This window comes from Pithys albifrons, chromosome 3 (assembly GCF_047495875.1).
Source record: "Pithys albifrons albifrons isolate INPA30051 chromosome 3, PitAlb_v1, whole genome shotgun sequence".
NCBI lineage: Eukaryota > Metazoa > Chordata > Aves > Passeriformes > Thamnophilidae > Pithys > Pithys albifrons.
This window is the reverse complement of record NC_092460.1, coordinates 31,688,677-31,704,720: the sequence shown is the minus strand read 5'-3', so window position 1 is coordinate 31,704,720 and position 16,044 is coordinate 31,688,677. Positions and strand designations below refer to the sequence as shown.

Genomic DNA, 16,044 nt, shown 5'->3' with positions numbered 1-16,044 from the left:
TTTACTTTTCTAGCACAAACATATAACGTGAGGAATCCACTTTGAGGATTGGGCTACTGTTAACAGAAATGTGTAAAATGCAAGTTTGTTTTAAAAAAAGTTATATATATATATGTGGATATATGCAAATGCTTTTCCCCTCCCCTGCTAAACCACCTACAAAAGGTCACTATGCCAGCCTTCCTGTTTGTAGGTGGGGAGGAACAGAGCTGGCCTGCAGGCCCTGAGGCTGCAATGTGAAGGGGAGGAGACTGAAGTTCATCTGTCTTATCTCTGTTCTGTCAATAAAATGGAGCTGGGTCTTTAGATTATTTTTTAATTATTATTTTAAAGAGAAAGAGCAAGTTTGGGGTTTGTTTTTGTTTTGAGGTTTTTTGTTTCATTTTTAAGTATCTTGGCTTTTTTTTTGCTCATCTGTTCAAAATCTCAAATCCTCTACAGTAACAGGCCAGACCATGGAGTTAACGCAAACCCTGAGACCCCTATGGATTAATTGTACTGTTTGTGAATTTGTATAAAAAAATAACAAAGATCCTCTTAAAACATTTTATATTCTTACAGTAAAAGGTTAAACATATTTATATAATAAAAGAGGAAATATGAAGTATGTTTTTGAAAAAAAAAAAAAGCCGTATCTGTGTTGTCTGTGCTTTTTAAAGATGTGTATCTGTATCTGTTGGGTTTGGTAAGTACAGCCTTGTGGCTGATGGGGGGAGTTCAGGGCTGCTTGCTCTGGTGAGGGATGGAGGAGAAGGAAGGGAGAGAGCCTGGTGCCTCCAGTGCAGGATGTTGAGTAACATTGTCATGAAGAGTTTGTAAGGAAGGGGTTTGGCAGGACCAGCCTTGTCTGCGAGGGTGCTGGCAGCATCCCTGGGGACAAACCCAGTTCAGCTGCTTATTGGTGTGAAGAGTCAGCTGAGTTTGAGGTCAGACAAACCAAAAGTGCTGAAGCTTGCTAGCAGCTAAATCAACTGCTCAGAGAGAGAGGAAGACATTTGTGAGCAGGGGAAGAAGGGCTGTGTTTCTTAATTCTCTTAAGCTCCTGTTAGATGTTGTGGGGGAGAGGGTTTTTTAGTAATTTAAATTGAGGCCCTCCCTGGATGGAAGACCCATCAAAGAAAAATATTTCCTGGCAGTGACAACCACCAAAAACCTGTGCCCTTGTGGACCTGTGAAATCTGAAAAGTCTTGGTTGATTTCCACTGCCCAGGCAAAAATTAAAGAGACAGTAAAGTGGGACCGTGTTAAAAAAACCCCAACAGTTTGAATAATCTGAGATGTCCTTTGTCCTATACCATAATCTTTCTCCTCAGCGTATGACTTTTAACCCGGTAGGGTCCCTTTTTGGCCTCCACGACGTGGGGTGTTTTATTGTTGTTGGGGATGGAGCTTAAGCGGTGTTTATAGGCAGCCACAAAGCCCATCTCCCCCAGCCCGCGGCGGGGCTTGCTCGCCCACTGCCCCCTTCCTGCCTCGAAGGAGGGGGAGTGCGAAATGGTGGAAGAAGCCGGGGCCATTGTTCAGGAAAGTTAAAAGAGGAGCTGTCCTTGCTTGCTTGCTCAGTCATGCATACTCAATCTGGCCGGGCCCGGGTCCCTATGGAAAGGAGGAGGGCGATTCTTCCCCTCTTTTTAACATTCCTCTCCAGGCCTGGCTGTATTTAAGCTTCTTTCCTCCGCGCCGAGGAGGAGGGAGGGGGATGGTCTGAAGTTCCTGTACATTTGCATTTTAAGCACTTCCAGCACTGAGCAGGCCACTTTGTTCCCTGCTCCAGCAACCCTGGCCTGGTGCTGCTCCAGGTGGGTTGGATGCGCTACCAAAGCGGGTCCCCTCGAGCCCAGGCCTGCCCTGGATGCACAGTCTCTGCCTCCACAGGTATTTTGGCTGAGGCTGGACTGGTCATACTCTTTTGTTGCCAGCTCTAACCACCTCAGCTCTTTTATGTCAGTGCCACATGTCAAAGGGGAAAATAGTGTCTGACTCTGGCCCTCTTAAAAAGAAACACCATCTCTTCTGCATCCTACGGATCTGGACTATCTCAGGGTTTGGACTTGGAGGCATGTGTTGTTTTATTCCCTCCTTTCCAAGACTTCCAAGCTTTCTGCTGGGAGTCTATCACAAAAGCCGCATTGTTCGCTTTAGGGAAAGCCACCGCAATTGGATCTAATTGAGCCTGACACTATATCCATCTTCCTCTACTTGGAGGGAGGTGTGGGGTCTGTCTTTCCAGCATTAAGGAAAGAGTTTACAGTAACTTCTTGATGGAAAAAGAGCATGTATGTAAATGTTATAAACAACAGGAATTCCAGATCAGGTTCCAGTAACAGCTGAAAACATAATTGTTCCTGGGATCAGCAACAGTCCCAGCCAAGAACAGGGACTGATAAACTTCTCATAAGGTAGGTTTGTTTCTGCAGGGTTTGAGTGAAAACGGCATCTCCTTGATAAAGCCCCATGTTCACACGTATAACACTGGGACATCTATGTTTAAATATAATGTGCATGCTCATAAGCTTTGTCATCAGATCTAGGACAGTATTTTTTTTTAACTAAAACGTTCTCCAAACTTCTTCTCTGAAATGATATAAAAAAACAAACCAAAAGCATTGCCCTGATGACTTGACATCCTTTTCAAGGAGAACCCAAGCCAAAGGAAGCTGCCAAAACCAAGGCCTCCCTGAAGCCCAGAACTGAGACACCCTGGGTTGTTCCCGTAGATGGAGCAAATGCTCCTCACACCTTCCTCTCACGCACCAGTGTGCACTCAGGCACAGATACAGACCAACAACCATAGACCAATTCCTGCACAACTGCTCAGCCTAACAAGGAAATGTTTGGTCCCCGACCACTGTTGAAATTTTGAACATGACTCAGCTGGCAACTGGGGTAGAAAACAGTAAAAAACACCCCACTACTTGGAAATGAGCTGGAAGTCTCCTGTCCGTGTCAGTGAGCCCACAGTGCCCCAGCACTGGCTTTGGTGCCAACCTTCACTGCTGTGCCCAGCACAAGGGCTCCCAGCCCTCCCAGCCAAGCATGGCTGGTACAGCAGGTCCTACAGCTGCACAGGACATGGAGGGTGAACCAGGGACCCACTTTACAGACCAACAGCTCTGGGGAGCAGAGAGGCCATGCTCAAGAGGTGGTGACACAAGCAGAGCAGAGCAGGAGCCACGCAAAGGAGGGATGAAGTGACTGAGCAGGGGAGGAGGTGGCCAGGGACCAAGGGGCAGCAGCTGCAGTGAAGTCCTGCATGTGCATGGGGGTCCCTGGTTTGCAGCAGCAGCTGCTCCCTTGGCCAGATCTGTGGCTGGCTCTTCTCCCTGGGAGACAGGAAGGAAAAGCAGGCTCCACCTGGGTCCTACTGCCCTTGGACTAGCACATGGGAGGTCCATGCATGACAGATTTATGTATTTTATACCTTCTCACGCCATGCTGTGGGTTCAGCTGAATCAGTTTGTCATGGTGATTCTGGGGTCCTTTGTTTCACCAGTAATAAATAACGGGGTCACGGGGCAGCTGTCAGACAAACCACCTGGGGCCTGTGCTACGACCAGAGGTGATCTCTGTGCTAGATAGTATAGAGCTTGCTGTGGAACCCGCCCTTTGGAGGTCAGGCAAGGGTTAAAACGAGAGCTGGGTGGTCAAAACACCCACAGTTTTTGAAACCAAAGCTAGAAGTTAGCTCAGGCTGCCATTACCAACTCAAGGGTAGATGTCCCTTGGATCCGGCAGCCTCGCTACGTACGTAACGTGGGATGTTTCTAGCAAAGTGGACCCTTTTTTGTTTTCTCTCTCCTTCCTCTACCTTAAATGCCACTCTTTCAGCCAGCAGCTCTTTATCCGTGCCTTTTGTGGAGGAAAAAGATAAATGGATAAACTCAGCTGGGTGGTGCGGGCTGGATGTGAGGACCCCTGAGCACATCAGCGAGGCCCCACGCCAGAGCTGCTGGCTGGGCTGCAGGACACTCCCCACCATGGCCAGCCAGCAGGGCCGTCCTGCTCAATTCCCCAGCCCCAAGCTGCACGGAAGAGAGAGCTGGAGACGGTTCATCAGGCTCCTGTGCCAGAACTTAAGACTCCAGCCAAGTTTGGCAGGAATGCTAGAGTTTCTCCCACTTCTTTAATTAAATCTACCAAATGCATTAGCTCAATGACAACCCAAACTGGAAAAGCACGATTGAGATTTTGAAAAACCCGAATCTGATGTGTCCTTGCAAAAGAAAGATAAATGGAATTGGACTTTTCCTTAAAAATTTCCTAAAATCCACAGTGTGTCTTGGAAAAGGTGTCAAAAGTTTAATACCAGGGCCTGGATACATGCCTTGAGTAAGTATTTCCACATGAGAGGGTTACTGAGACATAAACCAAACTCATATTCTGCTACAGAAACTAACTCAGATCTAGAATGGACAACTCCTCCTAGTTATTTTCCTTCCTCTGAGTCTTGTTTCTCCAGGCACAGCCTTAGTCATTTCACAATGAAGCAATTTCCCCTCCCAGCTTTAAAAAAAAAATTAAATAAAATACCCAAACAAATGTTATCTAAGCTTTGTCCTCTTTCTCCCTCTTCTTCACCTTTCTCCCTCAAAATGTCCCAGCTTTACAACCCCTGGGTAACTTTGGGGCTTGGCAGCTGGCAGGCACAGACAGCACCACACAGCCACACTGATACCTGCTCTGCAGCCAGGAGCTCTCAGCTTGTTCAGTGAGCTGAAATGCCAATAAATCCCTGCCATCATCTGCTCTCAGGACAGCCGCAGTGGCATTAGTGGCACCTCAGCTTCGGCATGAACCACGTGCATCCTTCAGTGCCAAAAACTCCGCCTGCCACAAACTGGGCACAAGTCTCCTAAGGCTGTCGTGCCACAGGTTTCAAACCTCTGCTCCGCCAGACTCCTGGAGCTCCCAGGGATGCAACGCCTGACCCTCAGCTCTGGCAAATCTCCACCCCCTCAGTCAAAGTGCCCAACGCACCACCAATCCCTGTGCGAATCGACCAGAGGTGATGGGGACAAGATCCCTCCGGGCTGCTTGTCTACCAAACACCCAGCGGCGGACACAACACTGCAGGCTGTGATACCGGCGGGGGTTCTGCGATCGCATGGGCTGGGTGAAGCATCCCCACCGCAGCTCCTAAGGGAGCGGCAGCGCCAGCGGCACCTCCGGGATCGCTCCCGCGGGGTCCCGCCTGCAGCGCGCCGCCGCTCCGCCAGGCGGCAGCATTGCCCGCAGAGTGCGGCACCGCGCCCGCACCGTAATTAATTAAAGCTAATGGCTTCGCACCGGGCAGCTGCGCCCTGGCAAGTCCGCACCAGGGCACATGTGCTGCTCGGGGGGGTCACCTGCGGCATCAAGTGGGAGGGGTGAGAAACTGGATGCACGGATGGATGGATGGGCCCCGTTTGACAACCCTGGACCATGGGGCGGTGCGGACACAAACCAGCACAGTGTGGCTGAGGTGGAAAGAATGGTGAACTCCATTGCTGCTCATCATCACCACCATCAGTATTTGGTGATAGTGGAGGGTCCTGAGGGCTTGCACCATAAACCAAAACGGGAAGCCACACATGGCACAGCTGGACCAGTAGTCAGTCACAAAATCACTGAATGGTTTGGGTTGGAAGGGACCTTAGCGATCAACTTGTTCCAGCCCTCCTGCCATGGGCAGGAACATCTACTACAAGGTGATTGCTTAAAGCCCCATCCAATCTGGCCTTTAACACTTCTACGGATGGGGCAGCTACAGCTTCTCTGAGCAACCTGTTTGGGTGTCTCACCACCCTCATGGTGAACAATTTCTTTCTGATACCTATCTAAATTTATCCTCTTTCAGTTTGCAGCCATCACTCCTTGTCCTGTCACTACATGTCTTTGTCAGAAGTCCCTCTCCAGCTCTCTTGTGAACCCTTTAGGTGCTGGGAGTGCTCTAAGGTCTCCTCAGAGCCTGCTCTTCTCCAACTTCCTCAGCCTATGTTCACAGAAGTGCTCCAGCCCCCTGATCACCTCCATGGTCCTCCTCTGGACTCACTCCAACAGGTCTGTGCCCTTCTTATGTCCGGATGTGCATCAATGCACTCCATCATTATGCAAGAACTTCACACCCCAGCCTAGACCATCTTCTGGAAAACATCCATTCTACACTAAGCACTTCTGCCTGAAGTCTGAATCTCTTTACATCTATGACTTGACACGAAGAAAATTATTTTGCTGACTTGGTTTTATAAAAGCATGCAAGTGTGAGAATGGTAATGGAGCAGGACCAAACAAACTAATGCTTGGATTACGTTATTTCAGTTCTGTTGTGCAGGGCTTTGCTACACTGTTGGCACGGACACTCCACTGGGTACCTCTGCAGTGATTAAGGTATCTGGAGCTGTATATACGTGTCCTTTTCTAACAGATAAATTTGAAAAGTCTTTTTTTATACAGTTCTTACACAGCTGCTACAGATACAGTGATGGTGTCTTTTGCAGAAGCAACTATACCTTATAATTTAAAGAACTAATGATGAGCTTCTGCAGGCTCATTACACACACAGACGTCAGGAAGAGAAATGTCAGCATTAGTGGCGAAAGAGGCAACTTGACTAAGGTTATGTCCCAGATCTACACAAGGCCAAACAGTATCTTCTGTCAAGCTCTTCCATCTCCAGTTCTGCTGGTTTCTGCCACTTGGAGCAGGAAAACCAGAAATGAGTTTTCCAGCCTAAGGTAGCCCTGGAGAGGAAGAGTCAGGACAGAGAAACACAAAGTGCAGAGAACATCTTCCTACTCCTCCCACACCAGGTGCTACCCAGGGCCCCAGGAGTGCTGGTGGTGTACGAGTGTGGGCTGTGGAAAAGCTCCCAGCAGCAGGAGCCCCTCCAACAGGTCATCTCTCTCTCCCTGTGCAGACTTTCCAGCCGTCATGGCTTTTATTTCAGGCAGCAGCGAGTCTCACCGAACAAACGCGGAGCTGACAGAAAGCGCCGCCCTGACAGCCCTGATCGCCACGGTCCCGCCGCAACAACAGGTACGGCTCGGATTGCAGCTCTCCCAGCTGCTCCAGCTACATCTTCACCAGCACTATCCCTGCAGCCAGGCTCGGGGACCACCCATGCGGATCAAAGGCACGGGCATTGCACAGTCCTTAAGGCTGCAAATGTTGTCTCCCCTCATGGATTCCCTTCCCGAGAGACACCTGTCCATTAGCGCAAACTTGCCCAGACCACACCAAAGGCCAGCCAAGCGACAGTGACTTTCAACCCTCAGGCCCAGACCACACGGCATGAGCACTTGTGCCTGGGCTGCCCACTCCCCTCCCCTCCCCTCCACTGGTTCCAAATGCAGCATGCCAGGGGGACATCGGGGGGGACATGGGGGACATCATTTCCCATCCACACCTGCCAGGGAGTCAGCAAGACCAGGGGAGGCTGCATGTGAGCGGCTGGGTGTAACTTCCACCCTATCCCTAGTGCCAAAAACAAGCATGTTAAAGCTAATCTACCCCTGTCTCAGCTCAACTGCTTTTCTGTGACTAAGCCCCTTATAATAGTTTTACTAAAATCCCCTTTTGATGGAAAAAATCCCAGCTGGAAGTTTCGGGCTGCGGCACAATGTGCAGGTCTGCGTGTCCCTTTCCCCAGCTTCACAAAAGCCTCTAATCGAGTGGAAAATTTGCTGGAGGCCAGAGGTTTAGGCCTGCAATTATTTTTTAAGGGATTATCAGGAGAGAATGGGGGTACTTATGACCCTCCCTCTCTTTGTGCTTTGCTCTGTGCCGCTTTCAGACAGACTTAGCCAGAAACCTAAACCACCACAGCTGGATCCAGCAAAACCAGGGCTCAGCTGGGCAGCTTGCCTCTCCTCTCTTATAGGACAGATCCCAGACTCCAGGTTAGATGACTTCCACTCCAGCAGCATGCAATGAACAGAAGTGCTTTTCCACAGAAGTAACACTGTAAGTTTGGGATTTTTAAAAAAAAACCTTGAGAAAAAGCGAACAATTCCACTCCTGGGAGCCTCAGGGGAACTGAAAAACCGAGGAGCCAGAAGGGATGAGGTCCATTGGACAGGCTGGGCTTTGGCTCTGCAAAGCCATTATGCAGGAGGTCTTACACAAGTTACTTGCAGCAAGCTCCAAAACTGACTTGGCAGTGAAGGTGCACGCACTGTAACACCCAACTTTTCAGGGCTTTGCTCCAAGGGTGTATCCAGGCATTAGGGTCCTCGGTGCTGTTGTGGCCTCCCAGAACAGTCAACCACCACTAAGGATCCAGAACAACTCCTTGCCGGGGCATGGAGCCACTTACTGTCAGCACATTTAGCACAGGCAGGCCAGAGAAGAAGCACCACTGGCCCTTGTGCCTGAGGAGCTCCAAACCTTGCTCAGAGACACCAGGAACCACCTGTACTCACACCTGCCCCCAAATCAGGTGCTCCTCCTCTACCACCAAACTGCTGTGCTCCTGCTTGCCTAACGGCAAGCAAGCCATATCCAGAGGAAGCAGCAGCATTCCCTGCCTTCAGTAGCCTAAGGGGAAGAGGAAGAACTGCTTTAATCCCTGCCTCCCTTCATGGCACTTCAAACCTATCCCTCTGGGAGAAGGCATTAACCATCAGCCTTCAGGTGAGGGCCAAGAAAAAGAGCTACTCTTCACTATTCCCATATAAGCCATGCTACAGTGTGGAAGATTATTCCAGACTCAGAGCGAGGAAGGAAGTACAAGAAGGAAGCAATGGTGATAGACCAGAGGCCTCTTGGTGTGTGGCATAAATAACGCATCGGTCAAGACAGAGAAGCAGGTTTGATCCCTGAGCTTTCCAGCCATTCAGCTGCTGTATAAGCTGTTTCAAAAGGAAGTGGCAGTTGCCACTGGGTTTTCTATCTTGTCACGTGCACGTGTGCTGGGTGAGCTCTGAAAGCACCTGGGGAGGCTCAGGAGCCAGGGTGCTTGCTTTGGATCATGATCAGACTCATCAGTTTTGGGCAGGCATGTTAAGTAAAATGCTCAGCACTTAAGGGGTGTTAAAACAAAAATAATTTTAAAAACCCCAGAAAAACACAGAGAAAAAGTCAAATGAGGCATGTGTGGAATTACAATGCCTCCAGGAGCTAGGTGGTGCCTAAGCTGGGGATTTTGATTTTGCAATTTTCAATGCTGGTTAAATGTCATTTGATTTTGTTTTGAGTTTTTTCTTGGATCAGTTTTTTGCTCCTTTCTAGCCAGTTCTCTCCATCCACACAGACACTGTTTTCAGAGTTTTAAGACAGTAAGGTAAATGACAAATGGCCTGGCCTGCTCAAAATTGCTCATTAAGGCTAATGTGCTTTAAGATACTCTCCACATGTCTAACTCCTGCAAGATGGATGAATCTGTTCTCCGAGACAGCTTGAGAACTTCAACATCCAAAGATAAGGAATGCAGAATTGCCAGTAACTAGTAGCACAGGATGTGACCTGTGTCATTTACTAATGGCACTAGAAACACAAGATCAGGTGAAGGGTTAGGTTCAGCTCCAACTTCTCACTCTAATAAACTGAGCACCATGCATAGTACCACAGGAATCCTCCTTCACTACTTCCAAGGAAGCAGATATTTCCTCCAGCCTGTTGTTCCCAAGTACCATCAGTGAGCCTTGCTCTTGGAGTCCCAAGTCCTTCTGTTTACACACAGTCTGATGTCCACAAACAACCTTGGAAAGCCCTACTTACAGTATCACTGAAACACTACAGACTTCAAGAGATCACCACACACATCTGCACAGAGGCAGGATCAAATATACTTGGATCATTCCTGACAAGGAACCTTCATTTTATCTTACCTGCTCCTAGAACCCTCCCTAAAGGCACATAGCCTGAAGCCCTCTTACTCAACCACTACCAGTTTACTTCTAGTATTTTTTCTCCCTATCCACTGCAAGTATTTTACTTTTTCTTTGAGACTAAGCTGTGTTTTTAATGCTTTCCACAACTGGCAACAGAAAATAATTGAGGAGTTTTCTGTTTCAGGCAACCTCTTATGACCTGGACAAACACTTCTTTCACTGAGTCCTCACACTCCTACAGATGCACCTCAGATGCAACTTGTTTCAACTCCACCTCTGTGCAGTGTCTGCCTTGTGAAGAGCCCAGCTATGCTGCATTGTTCCAGTGGATTTCTAGATATATGATAAACATTTCTGGAAACTGCTACTATCCTCACAAATGTTCGTGGCCTGCAAGATTTGAAACCAGAATCCCGACAATGTAAAGTGATTTGCTCACCGGGATGTTACAAAGATTTTATATTTTACAATATTATAATATCTTTATGGTAGATATTATAATAAAGATACAACTTGCTGCTTTTAAACTGTTAAAGCTTCCTAAAACATGTAGTTAACTCAGCATCTACCCTCTGTCTCAGCACTCCCACTACTTTACTTTATAGATATCTGCCAGCCCCACTCCTTTATCCTCCTTACAGGTGTTCTCTCACACCCCTTGATCTCACACAGCAGCATTGCCCAAAAGAGGCAAAAGGGACCCTATTTCTGTCCCCTACCAGGTGCCACTGATGGAGACACGAGGGGTGTGCTCAGTTCAGTAAGACTGAAGATAACCAGTGTTTCACAGGCAGATGCACACAGCAGAAGGATCTTACTTTTCTAGCACAGCTTTAAAAGGCAAGTTAAAAGAGGGGACTGATGGGCCATGACAACTGGAACAACTCCTGTTCAAGCTGGACACTGCACCAAAGCTATCCTAGCATAAACATTACAAACCTTTGAACTTCATGGGCTCCTGTCAACTCAGTCATCAGGACAGGAGGTCCCACATCATGAACAGACTGAAAAACAAAAATCCCTTTCCAGATCTCAGAAAAGTAGTCCTGCTGTCACTGTACTCAGAGAGTGCAGGGTACAGGTAGGTACTTGTTTCCTACTTGCAGTATCACTACTATTTTTGAGACACAATTTCAGCTCCAGGCTCACTGCTAGAGCAGCAGAGCAGAAGTGCTGAGCTGTAGTGCAGTACAGAAATAGCATTACTCATCCAGGAAATTACAGCTCCACATCCTAAACACAGCAGTGCCCTCGTGTCCAGAGATGCAGGGCAGTGGGCATTCAATGGCTTGAATTTTTAATGTTTTAAAACTCCAGGTACTCAGGTGTCCCAGAGCACCACAACAGCTTCTGGTGACTTCTACCTCTCATGAAAAACAATGAGTGGATTCTGTTCCAGGCTCACACATGACTCCAGGCAAGTCCTGCCACTCCCTCTGCATCTCAGCTGCTTTGTGCTTAAACTATGAGAATAGAAACAGTTATTTTTGGAAGTTCAAAAAAGTACTCAAGACCTCTGCATGGACATCAGCAGAGAAGTTTCAAACGTCATTGCTAACATTCCCATGCCCACATCACAGGAAATCTGTCAGAGCCTCCCAACAAGGCTGAGGAAGTCCCAGCACATGTTCATTTCTGTTCCCTCCGTGCCATTTCCCTGAAGAACGGGCCTTGTAGACAGAAGGGTTTCAAAATATGCCTGCAGTGACTGCACTCGAGCTGTGTTGTGTCAGACAGGGGCTTGGTGTTGAAAGAACTGTCTATATGTTCAGCTGCATATTGTTACAAATATTTAAAGAAGCTGCTGTTTCCAACAAGGAAGAAGTTATTACTATTATGAAAGCTGGGGGTTTTCCAGGGTTGCTGGTGTGCCAGCAAAGGATCCAGAGCCAGGATAGATAATCACGGTAGAAATGATAAGAAAATCTACAAGTGCCTGAGGACCACCTACGCAACATCTGCACATCTTATAAACCAGGTGTTGCTCCCTGGAGCACATAATTTGGGCATGCATTCAGTGTGCCACTCCTACCACCTCCTGGCTCCCACCAGAACAGTAGCACGCACTACCTACAGCTACGTGCAAAGCAAGCAGTGCCAACCCCAGCTCAGAGAAATCTGTCATTTACCACAGGGATGTTGTGTCAGTGCAAAGCCAGCCCACAGCTGGGAATTGGCAGGACATACTTCAGGGATCACACTCACAGAGGAGGAACAGAAAAACTGCTTTGCCCACAATTACCAAAAACCTGCAAGCAGTTTAAGTCAAAAGACTTAAAAGGAGGCACACAGAGAAGTCAGGGGTCAGGCTCCTAGAGAGACACAGACTGACACTCCAGTAAACAAGCTATAAAGCACTAAATGCACAGAGGAGTTTATCCCAGCAGCAACTGTCACTGCTGCACACAGACAGGCTTTCTTTACAGAGGCAAACACATCTTGGCACACCCAACATCTAACACAGCTCTGGTCACTTACTCCATGGATCCTACCACACTTGAAGGATGGGACCATCTCCTCTTCATCCACTAGTTGTGCTCAAAACAGATGAAATTCTGGCAATAGTTCCACCCTTTCTTTAAAAACAAAACAAAGTGCCCAAAACAACAAATTAAAAAAAAAGCGGGAAAAAACTCCAACAAACTAAACAAAAAATATCCCTAGGAAATATCCCTGCTCAGGAGTCTGCTACACCACAGAATGAAAAAGTGCTTACTTTTCTTCAGGAAGAGATTATATTTCCTGTATCAGGTTGAAGGTGGCCATGGAATGGGGTTCAGCACATGGATGCAGTTCTGGAGGAATTTTATTTTAATAAATGGCCATAACTCCAGGGGAAAACCTCTGTCAATACAAATTCTATGGAAAATATTGCTCCCGTAGACAGAAGAGAGACCAGTTCTGTTTGTGTATTCAGGCGCTGTATATATGAAGATATTTCAGAGACCTCTATACTTAGCCACTGTGGTTTCAATCTTTCCCAGGCCAGAGGTAGTTGTGTAAGCATATAGTCAGCATTGGCTAAACAAGTACTTTTAAACCATACTATTATTACTAAGTTCATTAAAGAAGGCTAAGGAGGCTTCTATTTTTTTTCTTTTCTTTTTTTTCTCCCTTTGTGTGTGTGTGAATTTGTAATTCCAGATAAAACCTTAAAAAAACCACCCCAAACCCCCAAAAACAAATGAAAAACTAACACCCTTCTAGCCCTTAGAGTGAGATGTGTTTTTTTCCACTATCTCTTTATATTTAACTGCAGCCAGACCACTTCAGGTCATGATTCCATGTGATCTCAGTGGGATGGCAGCGCTGGGTCTCGCCGATGCTCCCGGGGAAACTGGGGTCCCTCAGGAAGCGACGCGGGTGACTCAGGCAGTGGAGCTCCTTCCTCTGAGTCAACACTGACCCAGTATCTCAGCACCGTGCTGGAGGGCACTGACCTGCTCAGCAAGTTGTCTTTTAGAGGAAATAAATGGGTGCCTGACCACGCTTGTGGTTGTTAAAGACAACATGTCATCTTACACAAACATTGGCATCTGCTACGTGACCACTCCCCATGTGCGTAATTACATTTCTGCCTTCCTCCACTTTCCATCCTCAATTGTTTCAATGGCTGCTGTGTTTCATCCAGCCCTAAATGCACTCTCATGGTTGGAGGAACAGTTCCAGCAGAGCCCAAAACTAAGAACCTGGAATTTTATTGCTGACCCTGCCTTTGGCTGGCTGCATAACCTAACCCTAAGCATGTCTCTTCTACCTTCTTTCCCTTGCTTTCCCCATGTTCAAAAGGAGGATCACGTGAAGAATCTCTCCTGTAAAATGCACTGAGAGGCACTGGTGGAAAACTTCATATAAGAGAGCACTATAAGATGAGATGGTGCTATTAATTAGGTATGCTGATTAAACATTTTGGGAATTTCTTTTCAGTAGAAAAAGCATTAGGGAAAATAAGCGAGATTTGTAAGGGAAGAAGCAAAGTCTTTGCATTTGATATAATGATGACAGACCTAAGACCTTTCTTCAATCCAGGAGTGCCTTGGAATATGGACCAGACAGGTATTTCCCACTTTGACACAGAGTTCAGTGATAGCTACTCCACAGTAAATTCTCTAAAGGTGCTGAGCATTAGCAGGATTTTTTCCCATAGGCAACTCAGCTGCCTGTAATTACCTGAAGAAAAATTCCTACTCTTCTTCCCTAATCCCACTACTCCGATCACATGCTCTCGAGACTCCATTTTGGAGCAATGTGACATTTACAACACACAGCCTGAAAAACACATGAGAAATACACCTCGATCTGGGATTTGGCACAAACTCAGCCCAGGTTCACCAAAAGGTTTGTGACCCTTCTGAGCACAGCTGGAACCAAGTTACAGTTTTAGATTGTACCCTTTGGCTTGGACAAGAAAAAAGACTGATCACACTTGGAAGTTTTGACTGAGATGCACTTGGAGAGTTTCAGATCAAAACTCAGAGACCAGAAACTGCCTTGAACAGAGAACAGCTGAAGTATCTGCACTCACCTGCACAGCAAAAAGGATCAGCCTGACACAGGTGACAGGGACTCAACAGCAAACCTGACCACTACCAACTCAGAGACAGCCATGAGAACACTACTGCTGTAGGTGAAGTAGGGATTCACTTCTGAAGCAAATCCTCCACCAATCCCATTACCCATGAAGTGGTTTGCAACTCTGAGCAGCCTTAGAGCTTGCAATTTGAATTCACTCTGGGTGAAACTGCACAGGAGGCTGTGCTTGAGGACACCTCATGTGCTTCCTCCACACCCACAGGATCAGACCAAACTAGTCCAAAATAACACTCCCCCACCCCACAGTGCTATTGCATGGGTGCCACATCTTCAGCACAAACTGTTCACCCTCCAGGTCTGCTGTTCCTGACCCACTCTGCCTGACAGTGTGGCCATGGCCACCGAAAATCTGGGACTCAGCCACCAGAGAACTGGAGCACAGAGGTACAGCGGTACCTGATTATTTGGGATATCTGTTTTTGAGCACCCTCTGCTGGATATTACAATTTTTAATTCCCTTCAGGCCAGCAATGCTAGCAGGCTAACAGATCAACCAGCAGAATGCTGGGGTGTGGAAGCAGGGAGTCTGTCCTGGGTATCTCTGGGATGCCCCAGCATACAACCTGCCCAGTGTGCTGTGGGGGACCCTACGCTGCACTGGCACATCCCCAACAGAATAAATCACAATCAGAGCCCAAAGTCACACTCCTAACAAGGAAAAAGTGAAACCCAACAGTGTTCCCCACATGATTAAGCTGCTTACAACTCCATCTGAAAAAAACATATTGCTGAAAAAAGATGTCAATGAAATTGCTCCCCAAGAGGATGGAGCTGCACAGGCTCTGATGATGTAACACTTCCTACTGCAGCTCAGACCTGCAGAGGTCACCTATCCACCACAGCACTGGAGTTGATGACTATCAAAGAGGTTGTTGAGACAAATGAGATGGTGGTTTGACAGGATGGATAACTCATTTTGGATCTACAGTTCATGAGGATAACAATGACATCGTCATATTCTACATCTCAGCCTTCAGGTGATTACAGAGTTGTGGTCACCTCTGATCCCAGTCAGGTTTATGGTAATCTTTCAGTGCAGAGATCTTTGGAAATGCAAGGCTTAGGCAACAACTCCTCTAAGCTAGTGTCCACTGTCAGATGTTTCAAAGGAAGGTATTAGAGTTTTATGGGGCCAGGAAGAGCATATAACCAGCTGCAGCTGAAAGACTGTCCAGGAGCTGGAAGCCTCATACTTTCTAAACCAGCTAGAATAAAATTAATGAACTGTAATATTTTTATCCATATATCTAAACCTTTCTGCATTTTACTGTGTTCTCAGTCTCAATTATTTATGTGCAGTAACAAAAAAATAAGTTTCACGTGTGTCAGATGTTTTATTTCAATTTCATTGGAAACCTTGTATTATGTAAAAGTATACACAGGAACGCCTGCTTTACTTCTCTGTACTTCTAAGTTTATATACTTCTGTCACGTTGCTTTTTATTACTCTTCACTCTAACGAAAGATGCATAATCTTTTCAGACTTTCCACACCTCCGGGCATTTTCATCACCTTGTTCTGTTAAATATTTGTAGCAGAGTGAGCGGAAATGAACGCATGATATTTTATTTCTAAAGACCGGAGTCCCACAGAATGACTCGTCTTCCCACCAAAGAGATCCCCACATCCCCCCTGCCACCAG

General features: G+C 47.1%; 1 protein-coding gene across 2 annotated transcripts in view; it reads right to left on the bottom strand.

The window, feature by feature from the left end:
• WNT5B (Wnt family member 5B) overlaps positions 1 to 16,044 on the bottom strand; it is a 73,380-nt gene that overhangs the window by 40,627 nt on the left and 16,709 nt on the right. The gene's annotated exons all lie outside the window — the stretch shown is intronic.